General features: G+C 44.4%; 1 protein-coding gene across 3 annotated transcripts in view; it reads right to left on the bottom strand.

Annotated features, from left to right (window-relative positions):
- Nucleotides 1-11,158, bottom strand: part of LOC121571648 (B-cell CLL/lymphoma 9 protein-like) — a 31,312-nt gene extending 20,154 nt beyond the window's left edge. The window contains exons 1-3 of one of the 3 annotated variants that reach the window (XM_041883238.2): nt 10,840-11,158; nt 9,113-9,293; nt 2,204-2,276 (exon numbers count right to left, since the gene is read on the bottom strand). The gene's annotated coding sequence lies outside the window, so the exon portion shown is untranslated. Of the gene's footprint in view, nt 1-2,203; nt 2,277-9,112; nt 9,294-9,395; nt 10,809-10,839 lie in introns of those variants that run through there. The other 2 variants (XM_045212111.1, XM_045212112.1) reach the window with 2 other exon arrangements.
- Between the last annotated feature and the right edge of the window lie 1,836 nt (nt 11,159-12,994).

Raw genomic sequence — 12,994 nt, 5'->3', positions numbered from 1 at the left:
AACAGTTGAGAGAAATACACTTTTTGTGTGCATGGAACATTTCTGGGATCTTTTATTTCAGCTCATGAAACATGAGACAAACACTTTAAATGTTGTGTTTATATTTTTGTTCAGTATATAGAGATATACTTTATATCTATCTATACACACACACACAAAGAGCAGCCCCAGCAAAATACACACATATACGGAAACGGATAATCAGAGGTTCCTCTTCCTCTATTAAACTAGCTGATCAGTTAAACAACAAATTAGCTTCTTCAGTAAAAAGCCACTGATAGAAAGAGTGATTTCCACATTTAAAAAGGGGCAACTTAATTCAGTTTGGGTTTTGAAGTGCATAAACACACACTACCCTCTCTTGAGTCTCCCGAGTGGCGCAGTGGTCTTTTTTTTTTTTTTTTTTTTGCAATGCCAGGGTTGTGGGTTCGATTCCCACAGGGGGCCAGTATGAAAAAAATTAAAAAGATAATGTATGCACTAAATGTAAGTCGCTCTGGATAAGAGCGTCTGCTAAATGACGTAAATGTAAAAATGTAAATGTTAGCCCCGCTGGCTGTAAAAGGCCTGCAGATGTTTCAGCCTCATTTATGCAAATCCGATATCACAGCTCAGCCACAACAGAGCGGTCGCTCTCTCTCCCTCTAAATCATTTTTAAACACTATTTGTTTACACTCTCCCTGCTTTTCTCTCCTCTGCAAGACCATGATTCACAGACACAAAATCACACACACACAGCTAAGCCTGGATAACCACTGGCACGGCATCCTAGACACACCAGTCTTGCACAATCACAGTGAAAACATATTTGCATATTTACACGTAGCATGTGTCAACCCAGCCTGGATTTCATACAATGCAACAGCACCCCACACACGACAATACCTTTTACTATATACACCCCCCAGTCAGACAGACAGAACACAGGAGATAGCAGAGGGGGAACATTCATCTGTACTCTATGATGCTCCCAGTTAATTTCACTGAGTTATCTTTCCAACCAACAGGTCTGAGACAGGGGGATGCCCTCCTCTTCCTGCTCTGATTGGCTGGCAGCCGACACCTGGGATCTCACCTGTTCAGGTGACTTCCTGTACCCGGTGCCAGACACACACCACGCCCTGGAGATAACACACACGGAACGCACAGAACTCTTGGAACTCAGGATAACGGCTAAATATAGCGCTGTGACGCCATGGGAGAAGTTTGTGACATACAGGTAACTGCCAAAATAATGGAAACACTTGAGTAAATGAGGGATACAAAGTATATTGAAAGCAGGTGCTTCCACACAGGTGTGGATCCTGGGTTAATTAAGCAATTACCATATCATCATGCTTAGGGTCACGTATAAAAATGGTCAGTGCTATCCGGGATCCTTGGGAAGTCCCTAACCTTAACCATTTCAATTGCGTAGAGATGTCCCAAGGATCACAGATAGCACGTACCGAATGAAAATGCTGGGCAGGCCATTATTTTGGCTACCATGGATATGCCACCATAGAAATACAATGCCCCCAACCACAGGGCACGAGTGGTCACAATGTTTTCATGCTCATCAAACCAATGTAAACCATATGCCATGGCAGTCTCAGTCACCAGATCTCAACCCAATGTAACACATTTGGGAGATTCTGAGACAGCGTTTTCCACCACCATCAACAAAACACCAAATGATGGAATTTCTTGTGGAAGAATTGTGTCACATCCCTCCAACAGAGTTCCAGACACTTGTAGAATCCATGCCAAGGTGCATTGAAGCTGTTCTGGCTCGTGGTGGCCCAAAGCCCTATTAAGACACTTTATGTTGGCGTTTCCTTTATTTGGGCAGTTACCTGTACATACACCTCACTAACACACACACTCATACGCACACACACACAGAGTTATGAGTGAGCTCTTGTTCCTTGTGAATGTGAGCCATGTAAAATGTTTACAGTGAACTCTTCGACTGTTCCGCATCCTTAACAACTCGCACATTATCCTCGGCTGTAGCATACACACGTCTTTCTCTCTCTCCCCCTATCAATGTGCCGGTCTCTAACCATTTTCAACTCAACAGATCTAGCTAGTAATGGCGTCTTATGAAGAAATACTTGCTGTAGTGACGCACAATGGCATTCATGGCCTTCACTCTCCTCACCTCCCCACTGTTATGTTGTACTGGCATGTTTAGCACATGACTATGATCACAGCACTCACCATGTCCTTCATTGTCATGATATAGATGTGGCCATCACTGCACCGGGAAGAGAAACGTGTGTTACTCCAAAACCTGCAGGCAAAAGAAACAGAAAAGGTTACACGAGACACACATACAGCTGACTCACGAGTGACACATCTGCTGTCTGAGCCTGGGCACGGTGCCGTGTGTGTCGGCCAGGCGGGCAGCAGGACTGGCACTGAGCAGCTTTTCTGCTGCTCTGATCTCTGGCTCACACACTTCATCACACATTTTCCCTCTCTCTCTACCTCTCTCACACACACACACACCTCTCTCTCTACCTCTCACACACACACACCTCTCTCTCTACCTCTCACACACACACACACACACCTCTCTCTCTACCTCTCACACACACACACACACCTCTCTCTCTACCTCTCACACACACACACACACACACACCTCTCTCTCTACCTCACACACACACACCTGTCTCTCTACCTCACACACACACACACCTCTCTCTCTACCTCTCTACCTCACACACACCTCTCTACCTCTCTGGCTCTCACACACACACACCTCTCTCTACCTCTCACACACACACACCTCTCTCTCTACCTCTCACACCTCTCTCTCTACCTCTCACACACACACACACACACCTCTCTCTACCTCTCTGGCTCTCACACACACCTCTCTCTCTACCTCACACACACACACACACACCTCTCTCTCTACCTCTCACACACACACACACCTCTCTCTCTACCTCTCTCACACACACACACACACACACCTCTCTCGCTACCTCACACACACACACACACCTCTCGCTCTACCTCACACACACACACACCTCTCGCTCTACCTCACACACACACACACCTCTCGCTCTACCTCTCTACCTCACACACACCTCTCTCTCTACCTCTCTGGCTCACACACACCTCTCTCTCTACCTCTCTGGCTCACACACACACACACACCTCTCTCTCTACCTCTCTGGCTCTAACACACACACACACACACACACACCTCTCTCTCTCTACCTCACACACACACACACACACACACCTCTCTCTCTACCTCACACACACCTCTCGCTCTACCTCTCTACCTCACACACACCTCTCTCTCTACCTCTCTGGCTCACACACACCTCTCTCTCTACCTCTCTGGCTCACACACACACCTCTCTCTCTCTACCTCACACACACACCTCTCTCTCTCTCTACCTCACACACACACCTCTCTCTCTACCTCACACACACACCTCTCTCTCTACCTCTCTACCTCACACACACCTCTCTCTCTACCTCTCTGGCTCTCACACACACACACACACACACCTCTCTACCTCTCACACACACACACCTCTCTCTCTACCTCTCTGGCTCTAACACACACCTCTCTCTCTACCTCACACACACCTCTATCTGTTTCTGTTTGAGTGTGTAATATAATTAGTAGCCTATGATGTTACAAAGCACACACTAAGATACAGCAACTCACACACTATCACTTTCCCTAACACACACACTTATATCCATCGCAAATACTGGTACACACACAAACAGCACAGAAGTTGATAACAGACTGAAGTTAAATCCTTAACATTCTTTGTTTATTCATGGGGTAGGTAATATACACTACCAGTCAAACGTTTGGACACACCTACTCATTCAAGGGTTTTTCTTTATTTTTACATTGTAGAATTATAGTGAAGACATCAAAACTATGAAATAACACATATGGAATCATATAGTAACCAAAAAAGTGTTAAACAAATCAAAATATATTTTATATTTGAGATTCTTCAAATAGCCACCCTTTGCCTTATGACAGCTTTGCACTCTTGGCATTCTCTCAACCAGCTTCATGAGGTAGTCACCTGGAATGCATTGAAATTAACAGGTGTGCCTTGTTAAAAGTTAATTGGTGGAATTTCTTTCCTTCTTAATGCGTTTGAGCCAATCAGTTGTGTTGTGATAAGGTATACAGAAGATAGCCTTATTCGGTAAAAGACCAAGTCCATATTATGGCAAGAACAGCTCAAATAAGCAAAGAGAAACAACAGTCCATCATTACTTTAAGACATGAAGGTCAGTCAATATGGATCATTTCAAGAACTTTGAAAGTTTAAGTGCGGTCGCAAAAACCATTACATTTACATTTGTCATTTTAGCAAACACTCTTATCCAGAGTGACTTACAGTTAGCGCGTATGAAATAATGTATGCACTATGATGAAACTGGCTCTCATGAGGACCGCCACAGGAATGGAAGACCCAGAGTTAACTCATTAGAGTTACCAGCCTCAGAAATTGCAGCCCAAATAAATGCTTCACAGACTTCAAGTCACAGACACATCTCAACATCAACTGTTCAGAGGGGACTGTGTAAATCAGGCCTTCATGGTCGAATTGCTGCAAAGAAACCACTACTAAAGGACACCAATAAGAAGAAGAGACCTGCTTGGGCCAAGAAACACGAGCAATGGACATTAGACTGGTGGAAATGTGTCCTTTGGTCTGGAGTCCCGTGTAGCTCAGTTGGTAGAGCATGGCGCTTGCAACGCCAGGGTTGTGGGTTCGATTCCCACGGGGGGCCAGTATGAAAATGTATGCACTCTAACTGTAAGTCGCTCTGGATAAGAGCATCTGCTAAATGACTCAAATGTAAATATGTCCAAATTGGAGATTTTTGCTTCTAACCGCCGTGTCTTTGTGAGATGCGGTGTGGGGGAACGGATGATCTCCGCATGTGTATTTCCCACCGTAAAGCATGGAGGAGTAGGTATTATGGTGTGGGGGTGCTTTGCTGGTGACACTGTCTGTGATTTATTTAGAATTCAAGGCACACTTAACCAGCATGGCTACCACAGCATTCTGCATCTATACGCCATCCCATCTGGTTTGGGCTTAGTGGGACTATCATTTGTTTTTCAACAGGACAATGACCCAACACACCTCCAGGCTGTGTAAGGGCTATTTTACCAAGAAGGAGAGTGATGGAGTGCTGCATCAGATGACCTGGCCTCCACAATCCCCCGACCTCAACCCAATTGAAATGGTTTGGGATGAGTCGGACGGCAGAGTGAAGGAAAAGCAGCCAACAAGTGCTCAGCATATGTGGGAACTCCTTCAAGACTGTTGGAAAAGCATTCCAGGTGAAGCTGGTTGAGAGAATGCCAAGAGTGTGCAAAGCTGTCATAAAGGCAAAGGGTGGCTATTTGAAGAATCTCAAATATAAAATATATTTTGATTTGTTTAACACTTTTTTGGTTACTACATGATTCCATATGTGTTATTTCATAGTTTTGATGTCGTCGCTATTATTCTACAATGTAGAAAATAGTAAAAAATAAAGAAAAACCCTTGAATGAGTAGGTGTGTCCAAACTTTTGACTGGTACTGTAGGTGGATAGAATATTAATCCAATGCTTCAGACTGCAACTCCAGTGCTTTCAACACACTAGCTCCTGTCTCCTCCAGTGCTTTCAACACACTAGCTCCTGTCTCCTCCTGTGCTTTCAACACACTAGCTCCTGTCTCCTCCTGTGCTTTCAACACACTAGCTCCTGTCTCCTCCTGTGCTTTCAACACACTAGCTCCTGTCTCCTCCTGTGCTTTCAACACACTAGCTCCTGTCTCCTCCTGTGCTTTCAACACACTAGCTCCTGTCTCCTCCTGTGCTTTCAACACACTAGCTCCTGTCTCCTCCTGTGCTTTCAACACACTAGCTCCTGTCTCCTCCAGTGCTTTCAACACACTAGCTCCTGTCTCCTCCAGTGCTTTCAACACACTAGCTCCTGTCTCCTCCTTTGCTTTCAACACACTAGCTCCTGTCTCCTCCAGTGCTTTCAACACACTAGCTCCTGTCTCTTCCCCCCTCCCTCAGCCATGTTCTCCCTCCATCCCTCAGGTCGCTCCCACACTCTGGTCACATTCCTCCATAGCTCATGCCGTGAGGACTCCCTGCGGCTCAAAGCATTGTGGGAAATCCCAACAGTCGAAGGGAGCCTTCGGAGGCCCTGTGCCCCACAGAGACAGACAGAACACACACTCCTCTCTACTCCCAAGGAACTGGATAGGCCAGGCTAAATGTAGGCAACATTGAAATAGCACAAAGCAAATATTTAAAATATATGCCATTTGATGTGCAAAACAAGAAACTGTGTCGGTACGTTACACACATAGAAACATTCCAGTCTATCATGCAAACATTTATGATGTTTTGTCGTACAGCTGGATATGGTGATGTTAAATGTATGTGGTCCATTTCTATACTGTACACCTCCCCTCCCCCAATCATTTTCTGGTGAGCAGCAGGAGCGCATGAAGTAATGCCTGAAGGAGAGAGACCATGTAATTGATTAGTGATCCTGGGGAATGGGAGGCGCATGGGGACAGAAAGCAGATTTAGCTGAGCTCAGAAACAGAACATGCAATGTGGCCTGTCTGGCTGGTGTCTCACATACAATAGTGTACACTGTACATACTGCACACACGTCTCCAATAAGGTCCTACTGACCAAATGTTTACAATAAAAAGGTACAGAGGTCATATTTGCGCAAGTAATTATTATCTTTGATGATCACACACACGCACACAACCTCCTCCTCTCCTCTCTTTTAGGCCAACATTAGCACTGTGGAGAGAACATGAGTCAGGGTCTGTCCCTGAATTACCCCACTTTAACCTGGTGTTTCATTCCCATGGAATTTTTAAAAGCATTACGTTACAGGCCCATTCTAAAATTGATGAAATTTAGTTTTTTCATCAATCTACACACAATACCCCATAATGACAAATAAAAAAAACAGGTTCTTGCAAATACTGAAATATCACATTTACATAAGTATTCAGACCCTTTACTCAGTACTTTGTTGAAGCACCTTTGGCAGCGATTACAGCCTCGAGTCTTCTTGGGTATGACGCTACAAGCTTGGCACACCTGTATTTGGGGAGTTTCTCCCATTCTTCTCTGCAGATCCTCTCAAGCTCTGTCAGGTTGGATGGGGAGCGTCGCTGCACAGCTATTTTAAGGTCTCTCCAGAGATGTTTGATCGGGTTCAAGTCCGGGCTCTGGCTGGGCCATTCAGAGACTTGTCCTGAAGCCACTCCTGCATTGTTTTGGCTGTGTGCTGAGGGTCATTGTCCTGTGAACCTTCGCCCCAGTCTGGGGTCCTGAGCGCTCTGGAGCAGGTTTTCATCAAGGACCTCTCTGTACTTCATTCATCTTTCCTTCGATCCTGACAAGTCTCCCAGTCCCTGCCGCTGAAAAACATCTCCAAAGCATGATGCTGCCACCACCACGCTTCACTGTAGGGATGGTGCCAGGTTTCCTCCAGATGTGACGCTTGGCAATCAGGCCAAAGAGTTCAATCTTGATTTCATCAGACCAGAGAATCTTGTTTCTCATGGTCTGAGTACTTTAGGTGCCTTTTGGCAAACTCCAAGCGGGCTGTCATGTGCCTTTTACTGAGCAGTGGTTTACGTCTGGCCACTCTACCATAAAGGCCTGATTAGTGGAGTGCTGCAGAGATGGTTGTCCTTCTGGAAGGTTCTCCCATCTCCACAGAGGAACTCTGGAGCTCTGTCAGAGTGACCATCGGGTTCTTGGTCACCTCCCTGACCAAGGGCCTTCTCCCCCTATTGCTCAGTTTGGCCGGGCGGCCAGCTCTAGGAAGAGTCTTGGTGGTTCCAAACTTCTTCCATTTAAGAATGATGGAGGCCACTGTGTTCTTGGGGACCTTCAATGCCGCAGAAATGTTTTGATAACCTTCCCCAGATGTGTGCCTTGACACAATCCTGTCTCGGAGCTCTACGGACAATTCCTTCAACCTCATGGCTTGGTTTTTTAATTTACCACAGGTGGACTCCAATCAAGTTGTAGAAACATCTCAAGGATGATCAATGGAAACAGGTTGCACCTGAGCTCAATTTCGAGTGTCATAGCAAAGGGTCTGAATACTTGTGTAAATAAGATATTTCTGTTTTTTATTTATTTTTTATGTCCTAAAATGTCTAAAAGCCTGTTTTCGCTTTGTCATTATGGGGTATTGTGTGTAGATTGATTACATAATTTTTTTTCTCATCAATTTTAGAATAAGGCTGTAACGTAACAAAATGTGGAAAGTCAAGGGGTCTGAATACTTTCCAAATGCTTGTGCGTGAGAGAGAGATAGGCAACGTCACAAAAATGATGCGCGCACATGGATGTGGCTGGAAGTTGTGCGTTGCTATGATTCTGAACGGTCAGATAGCTAGCAACAACGACAAGAGGCCCTGTGGGGAATCGTAGGTGGTTTGTTTCAGCTCGTTGTATCTTGTTATTGATACCATGTCTTCTTATGAGGTGTTTTGACAGATTAAAAAATATATATAATGTAGATGTATAGATCTATGCCCAAGGAAGAATTACATTGTTATTGATTACTGCATTGTTGGGTTTAGAGCTTGCAAGAAAGGCCTTTCACTGTACTTGTGCACGTGACATTAAAACTTGAAGACCACAGGAAGACCTCATCCTTCAAGCTGAAGCACATAATGTAAACAAACATTTCTCTCATACTGTTTTTACTTGAAAAGCCAAGAAGTAAACAAAATAGGAAACATTAGGCCAATTCACTCAGGAGAAAAATAAATTGTCCTTAAAACATCCGTATCCATTTCATCCTGTCCTCTTCCTTGCTGTGGTTTTTGGTTAACACTCTGTGGATTAGATAACAGATAAATAGACAGTGTGGCTGGTTCTCAGGCAGAACGCCCTGACCCTCCTGTGTCCAGACCACAGATAGCGCTGCCAGGCCAAAACAATCTAGCCCAGAGTCATCCCTACTCACAGCCTTGAATGTTCAACAGGCATTGAAGCAGGCAAAGGTAGTGTGTGTGTGTGTGAGTGAGTGAGACAGACAGACTATAGTGATTGATAGGTTACCTCGGTTGGTCCCCAGCCCTCTCAGCAGGGCCTCATATGGAAATCCAGCCCTCGGGTCCCCAGAGCCACAACCTTTGAACCCTGACTCCTCCCACTCAGACAAAGACAGGCTGAAGGCAGGAGCTGATCCTTGCTCTGTCACTGGCAACACCCTCACAGGTCACTGCAGCCAAACACACACCTAAGAGAGACAGAGTTTTACTTAACATCCAATAATTTAGACTTCTGTTGCAAAAAGACTTGTAACACTGCCACGAGCGATACAACAGCAACAATTACTCACAGATGTAAACTAGTTCAGCCCCTCTTCAGTAGAATACATTCTATCTAGGAACTAGTTCTCCCTCTCTAGAACTAGCCTAGCTCAATGGTTAAATGGTCTCCAGCCTTGGTCCTGGAGAGATACAGGGTGTTCAGACTTTTCTTCCAGCCCAGAATTATTACAACTTCGCAAATCACTTATCAGCAATAGTGGTATTAGTTGATTCAGGTGTGTTAATGCTGGGCTGGAACAAAAGAAGCACTCTCCAGGACCAGGGTTTGTGGGGAATACTGGATTAGTAGAGAAAATACTTCAGTCCAGAAAGGTCAGTATTGTGTCTGCTGGTTGTTATTGTTGCCATCAAAAACAGATTAAGGTTCAGGGTAACCAGGTGTGTGGACTCTAGCCAATCAATAACATTAATTGATCAATTACGTGCCTGGGAGAAACAAACCACGACTGCAACCCTTGACACACACAGTCATTCAATGCCACTTAATCATATATCTTGCCTTGGTTAGTTTAAATATATGGCATCCTGAGTGATATCACTTGATTTCAAGTGTCCCAATTGCAGAATAGACTATACAAGAGGCTACAACCAGATAGGGTAATGTAGAGCTGGCACTGTAGTAATGCGGTAAACTAACTATACAGTTATAGCCATAAATACACCGTCCAAAAAAATTACTGTAGGCCTAGTTTGCAAACTCCTGAAAAACTCCTGAAACAAACGAAATATGTGACCCCCTGAAATCTCAGCGTCTCACTGGCTAACATTTGGCGGCCTTAGTATTCCAGGCCGCTCCAAACTCCAGCAACTTTTTTCTCCTAAAATAAGTTGTTCCTGTTTCGCCCAAGAACTGGGGGAAGGGAAGACTACAGCTCTCTGACATACAGCCCCGGCCAGCGCAAACAAAGTCGGCCCCGAGAGGGGGGCTCTCACGGCGGTTGCCACTCGCCACAACCCTGCTTGTCCAAATCAGCGCCCACAGACAGACAATACTTAAAGGAAAACATTTGAAGCTTTGTCTACGATAAAATATAGCCACTCCCACGACAAGCAGTGTTACATGTTCAACTCCAGTACAGTAACAATGTAGAACGTTATCGTCACCGAATTCGCTTGATCTCAATAACACGTAGGATAGGTTCTCTGTGTGGATAGCCTAATAGGGTAGGCTACTAAGGATAGGCTAGGCTACACATTTGTTAGGCCTATAGTGGACCTAAAATAGCCTACGCCTTTTTCCAGCAAATATAAATTGTATTGTATATTGCTTGCGCCGAATTATGTTGAAGAATGTGGCACATGTATGCTGCACCGTAGCCTATTTTCATTTTCGCGAGGCAAGATTGGTACTCCGGTAAAGCGTAAAAAAACATATTCCTCCGCGCGTAATATCATATCCTGTCAACGTTGTGTGGAATAATCCGCTGTAATCACGAGAAGAAAAAAAATCACCATAGATGAGAAGAAACGATCTTTCCTTGTGTCAGACCGGGTACGCTGGGTTTTGTGACCATCCTTCCGGACAGAGGTAGGTAGAGCGTATACTGGACTGAGATGTTCCCGGGAGGAGGACCCCGGTGTAGCCTTGCCAGGAGGTGAACGGCCACAGCGACATTTCCCCCGAAAACTCACCTGGAATAACTCCTCGGGCTTGCTTCGTTTAGTAGGCTACGTTCTATAGCCTAATTGTAGTGATGAAATAGCTACATTATTCGACCAACGTTATAAACAGAAATGTCTCCCCCCCCCCCTTCGCCGTAGCTTCCAGCGGTCCTACTACGTTATATCCATAACCAAGATTTCCTGCTGTCTCCCCCGCCCGTCCCAGCGTGTTGGTTTAGTCCGAATTCTGTGTAGCAATTCTAGGTCAGGTCTCTGTGACAGTGAGAATGTAGTTGTCGGACAGGGGAGAAGGGGTCCAGAAATGCCCTCTCAAGACAGAACACGGGCAAGTAGGCTTTTGAAAATTAGAATATTCAACTGGTTTGACTTGAAACCCAGTAAACTGTGTGTACATAGACTACACAAGGATTATACCATTACCTGCACAATAAAACACACACACAGCATAGCATTCACCTCAGATTGTATGTAGCCTTTTGAGTCTATCCTCATTAAGAGTCTACTTCAACCCAACTCCCTTGTCTCCCCTGTTTCTCCTCCTTTCCTGCAATGTCTTTTCATTTGGATGCTACACAGAGTGAGGTAGACACATTGATTAAATTATAAACGTGTCAGAAAGTCTGACACACAGAGAGGGAAGGTGATATTAAGAAAAGTGTGACTTATAAGATGCCAATACCAAAATAGTGACTTATAGGATAGGCATATATGAAAAGAGTGACTTATAAGATAGGCTTATACCAAAAGAGTGATGAAGAAGATAAGGGTACATTTCTCCACTATACATTGAATAGCCTGCACACAGACACACACACCAACAAGATGTCATAGTTTCCCTTCTAAATTCGACATTTTATGGATGAATGACACACACATACACTCAACCATGCACAAACACACCAATTGATTCAAACCCTAGTTGTCATAATTACACATTTTAAATGTACTGTATCTTGATTAAATATTGAAGAGGACCACTCTCAGATTGCTTGTGCTTAATGTTTCTCTTCTCCTCTGAGGCCCCTGCCAGCCCCCTGCCCCCTCTCTTTCTCAGTGTGTGTGTGTGTGTGTGTGTGTGTGCGTTTTCTGATGGACCTGATGATGATTGTTGTGCAGAAAAGTGAGGTAATAATACTAGCATTTTTACCCATGAGGCTATGGCAGAGATTATTCCTGAATGACTCTCTCCACTTAATTATCATCCCGTGTGTGTGTTCGTGTGGTTGTGCATAACATAGTGGTTGTCACATGCAAGACTAACCCTTATCACATAATACCATTGCAATAACATTGCATCAATCTAACCACATCCACCAAACCATTCAACAGCTGTTGTACTGTGAGAGTGACAGGGGGAGAGTTGTCCTAATACCCATTATTCTCTACCAGCAACCAGACAGACAGACAGACAGACAGTGAGAAGAATATCCCACACTATAGAAAGTGGGACAACGCTGTTGTTCATCTGAAGTGCTTTTACTGATTGGAACGATTGAAAATTACGCTTTGGTTCGTTCAACCTATTACATTTGTCTAAAATCAAATACATTTGACAGATCAATGTGATTTTTTAAATTCAAAGACAGCTTCTAAATTGCTTTCACCACCTCAAGGCATGCACATTAAATAGCAGTGGGGGAAATGTAGCGGCAGCAGCCTATCAGAAGAGTTGTAGGTGTGGCTTTCAGTTTGTTATTTTTGCCCAATTATGAGAGAGAATGTAATTCCAATTAATGTGGTCTATTGTAGTCGTTATTCAAACTAATACTTGTACACTGTCAGCATCTGTAATGATACAAGTGCATGTGATATTAAAGACCCCATAAGGTTTCTATGTTAAAGGAATACTTCCCCAGAGTCAGATGAACTCGTGGATATCATTTTTATGTCTCTTTGTCCAGTATGAAGGAAGTTTTGTGAGCCAGTGCTAACTAGCATTAGCGCAATGACTGGAGGTCTATGGGTATCTGCTAGCATGCAGCAG

This window comes from Coregonus clupeaformis, chromosome 40 (assembly GCF_020615455.1).
Source record: "Coregonus clupeaformis isolate EN_2021a chromosome 40, ASM2061545v1, whole genome shotgun sequence".
Classification (NCBI taxonomy): domain Eukaryota; kingdom Metazoa; phylum Chordata; class Actinopteri; order Salmoniformes; family Salmonidae; genus Coregonus; species Coregonus clupeaformis.
Note: the sequence above shows the minus strand (reverse complement) of the source record. Positions and strands in the feature narration are given on the sequence as shown.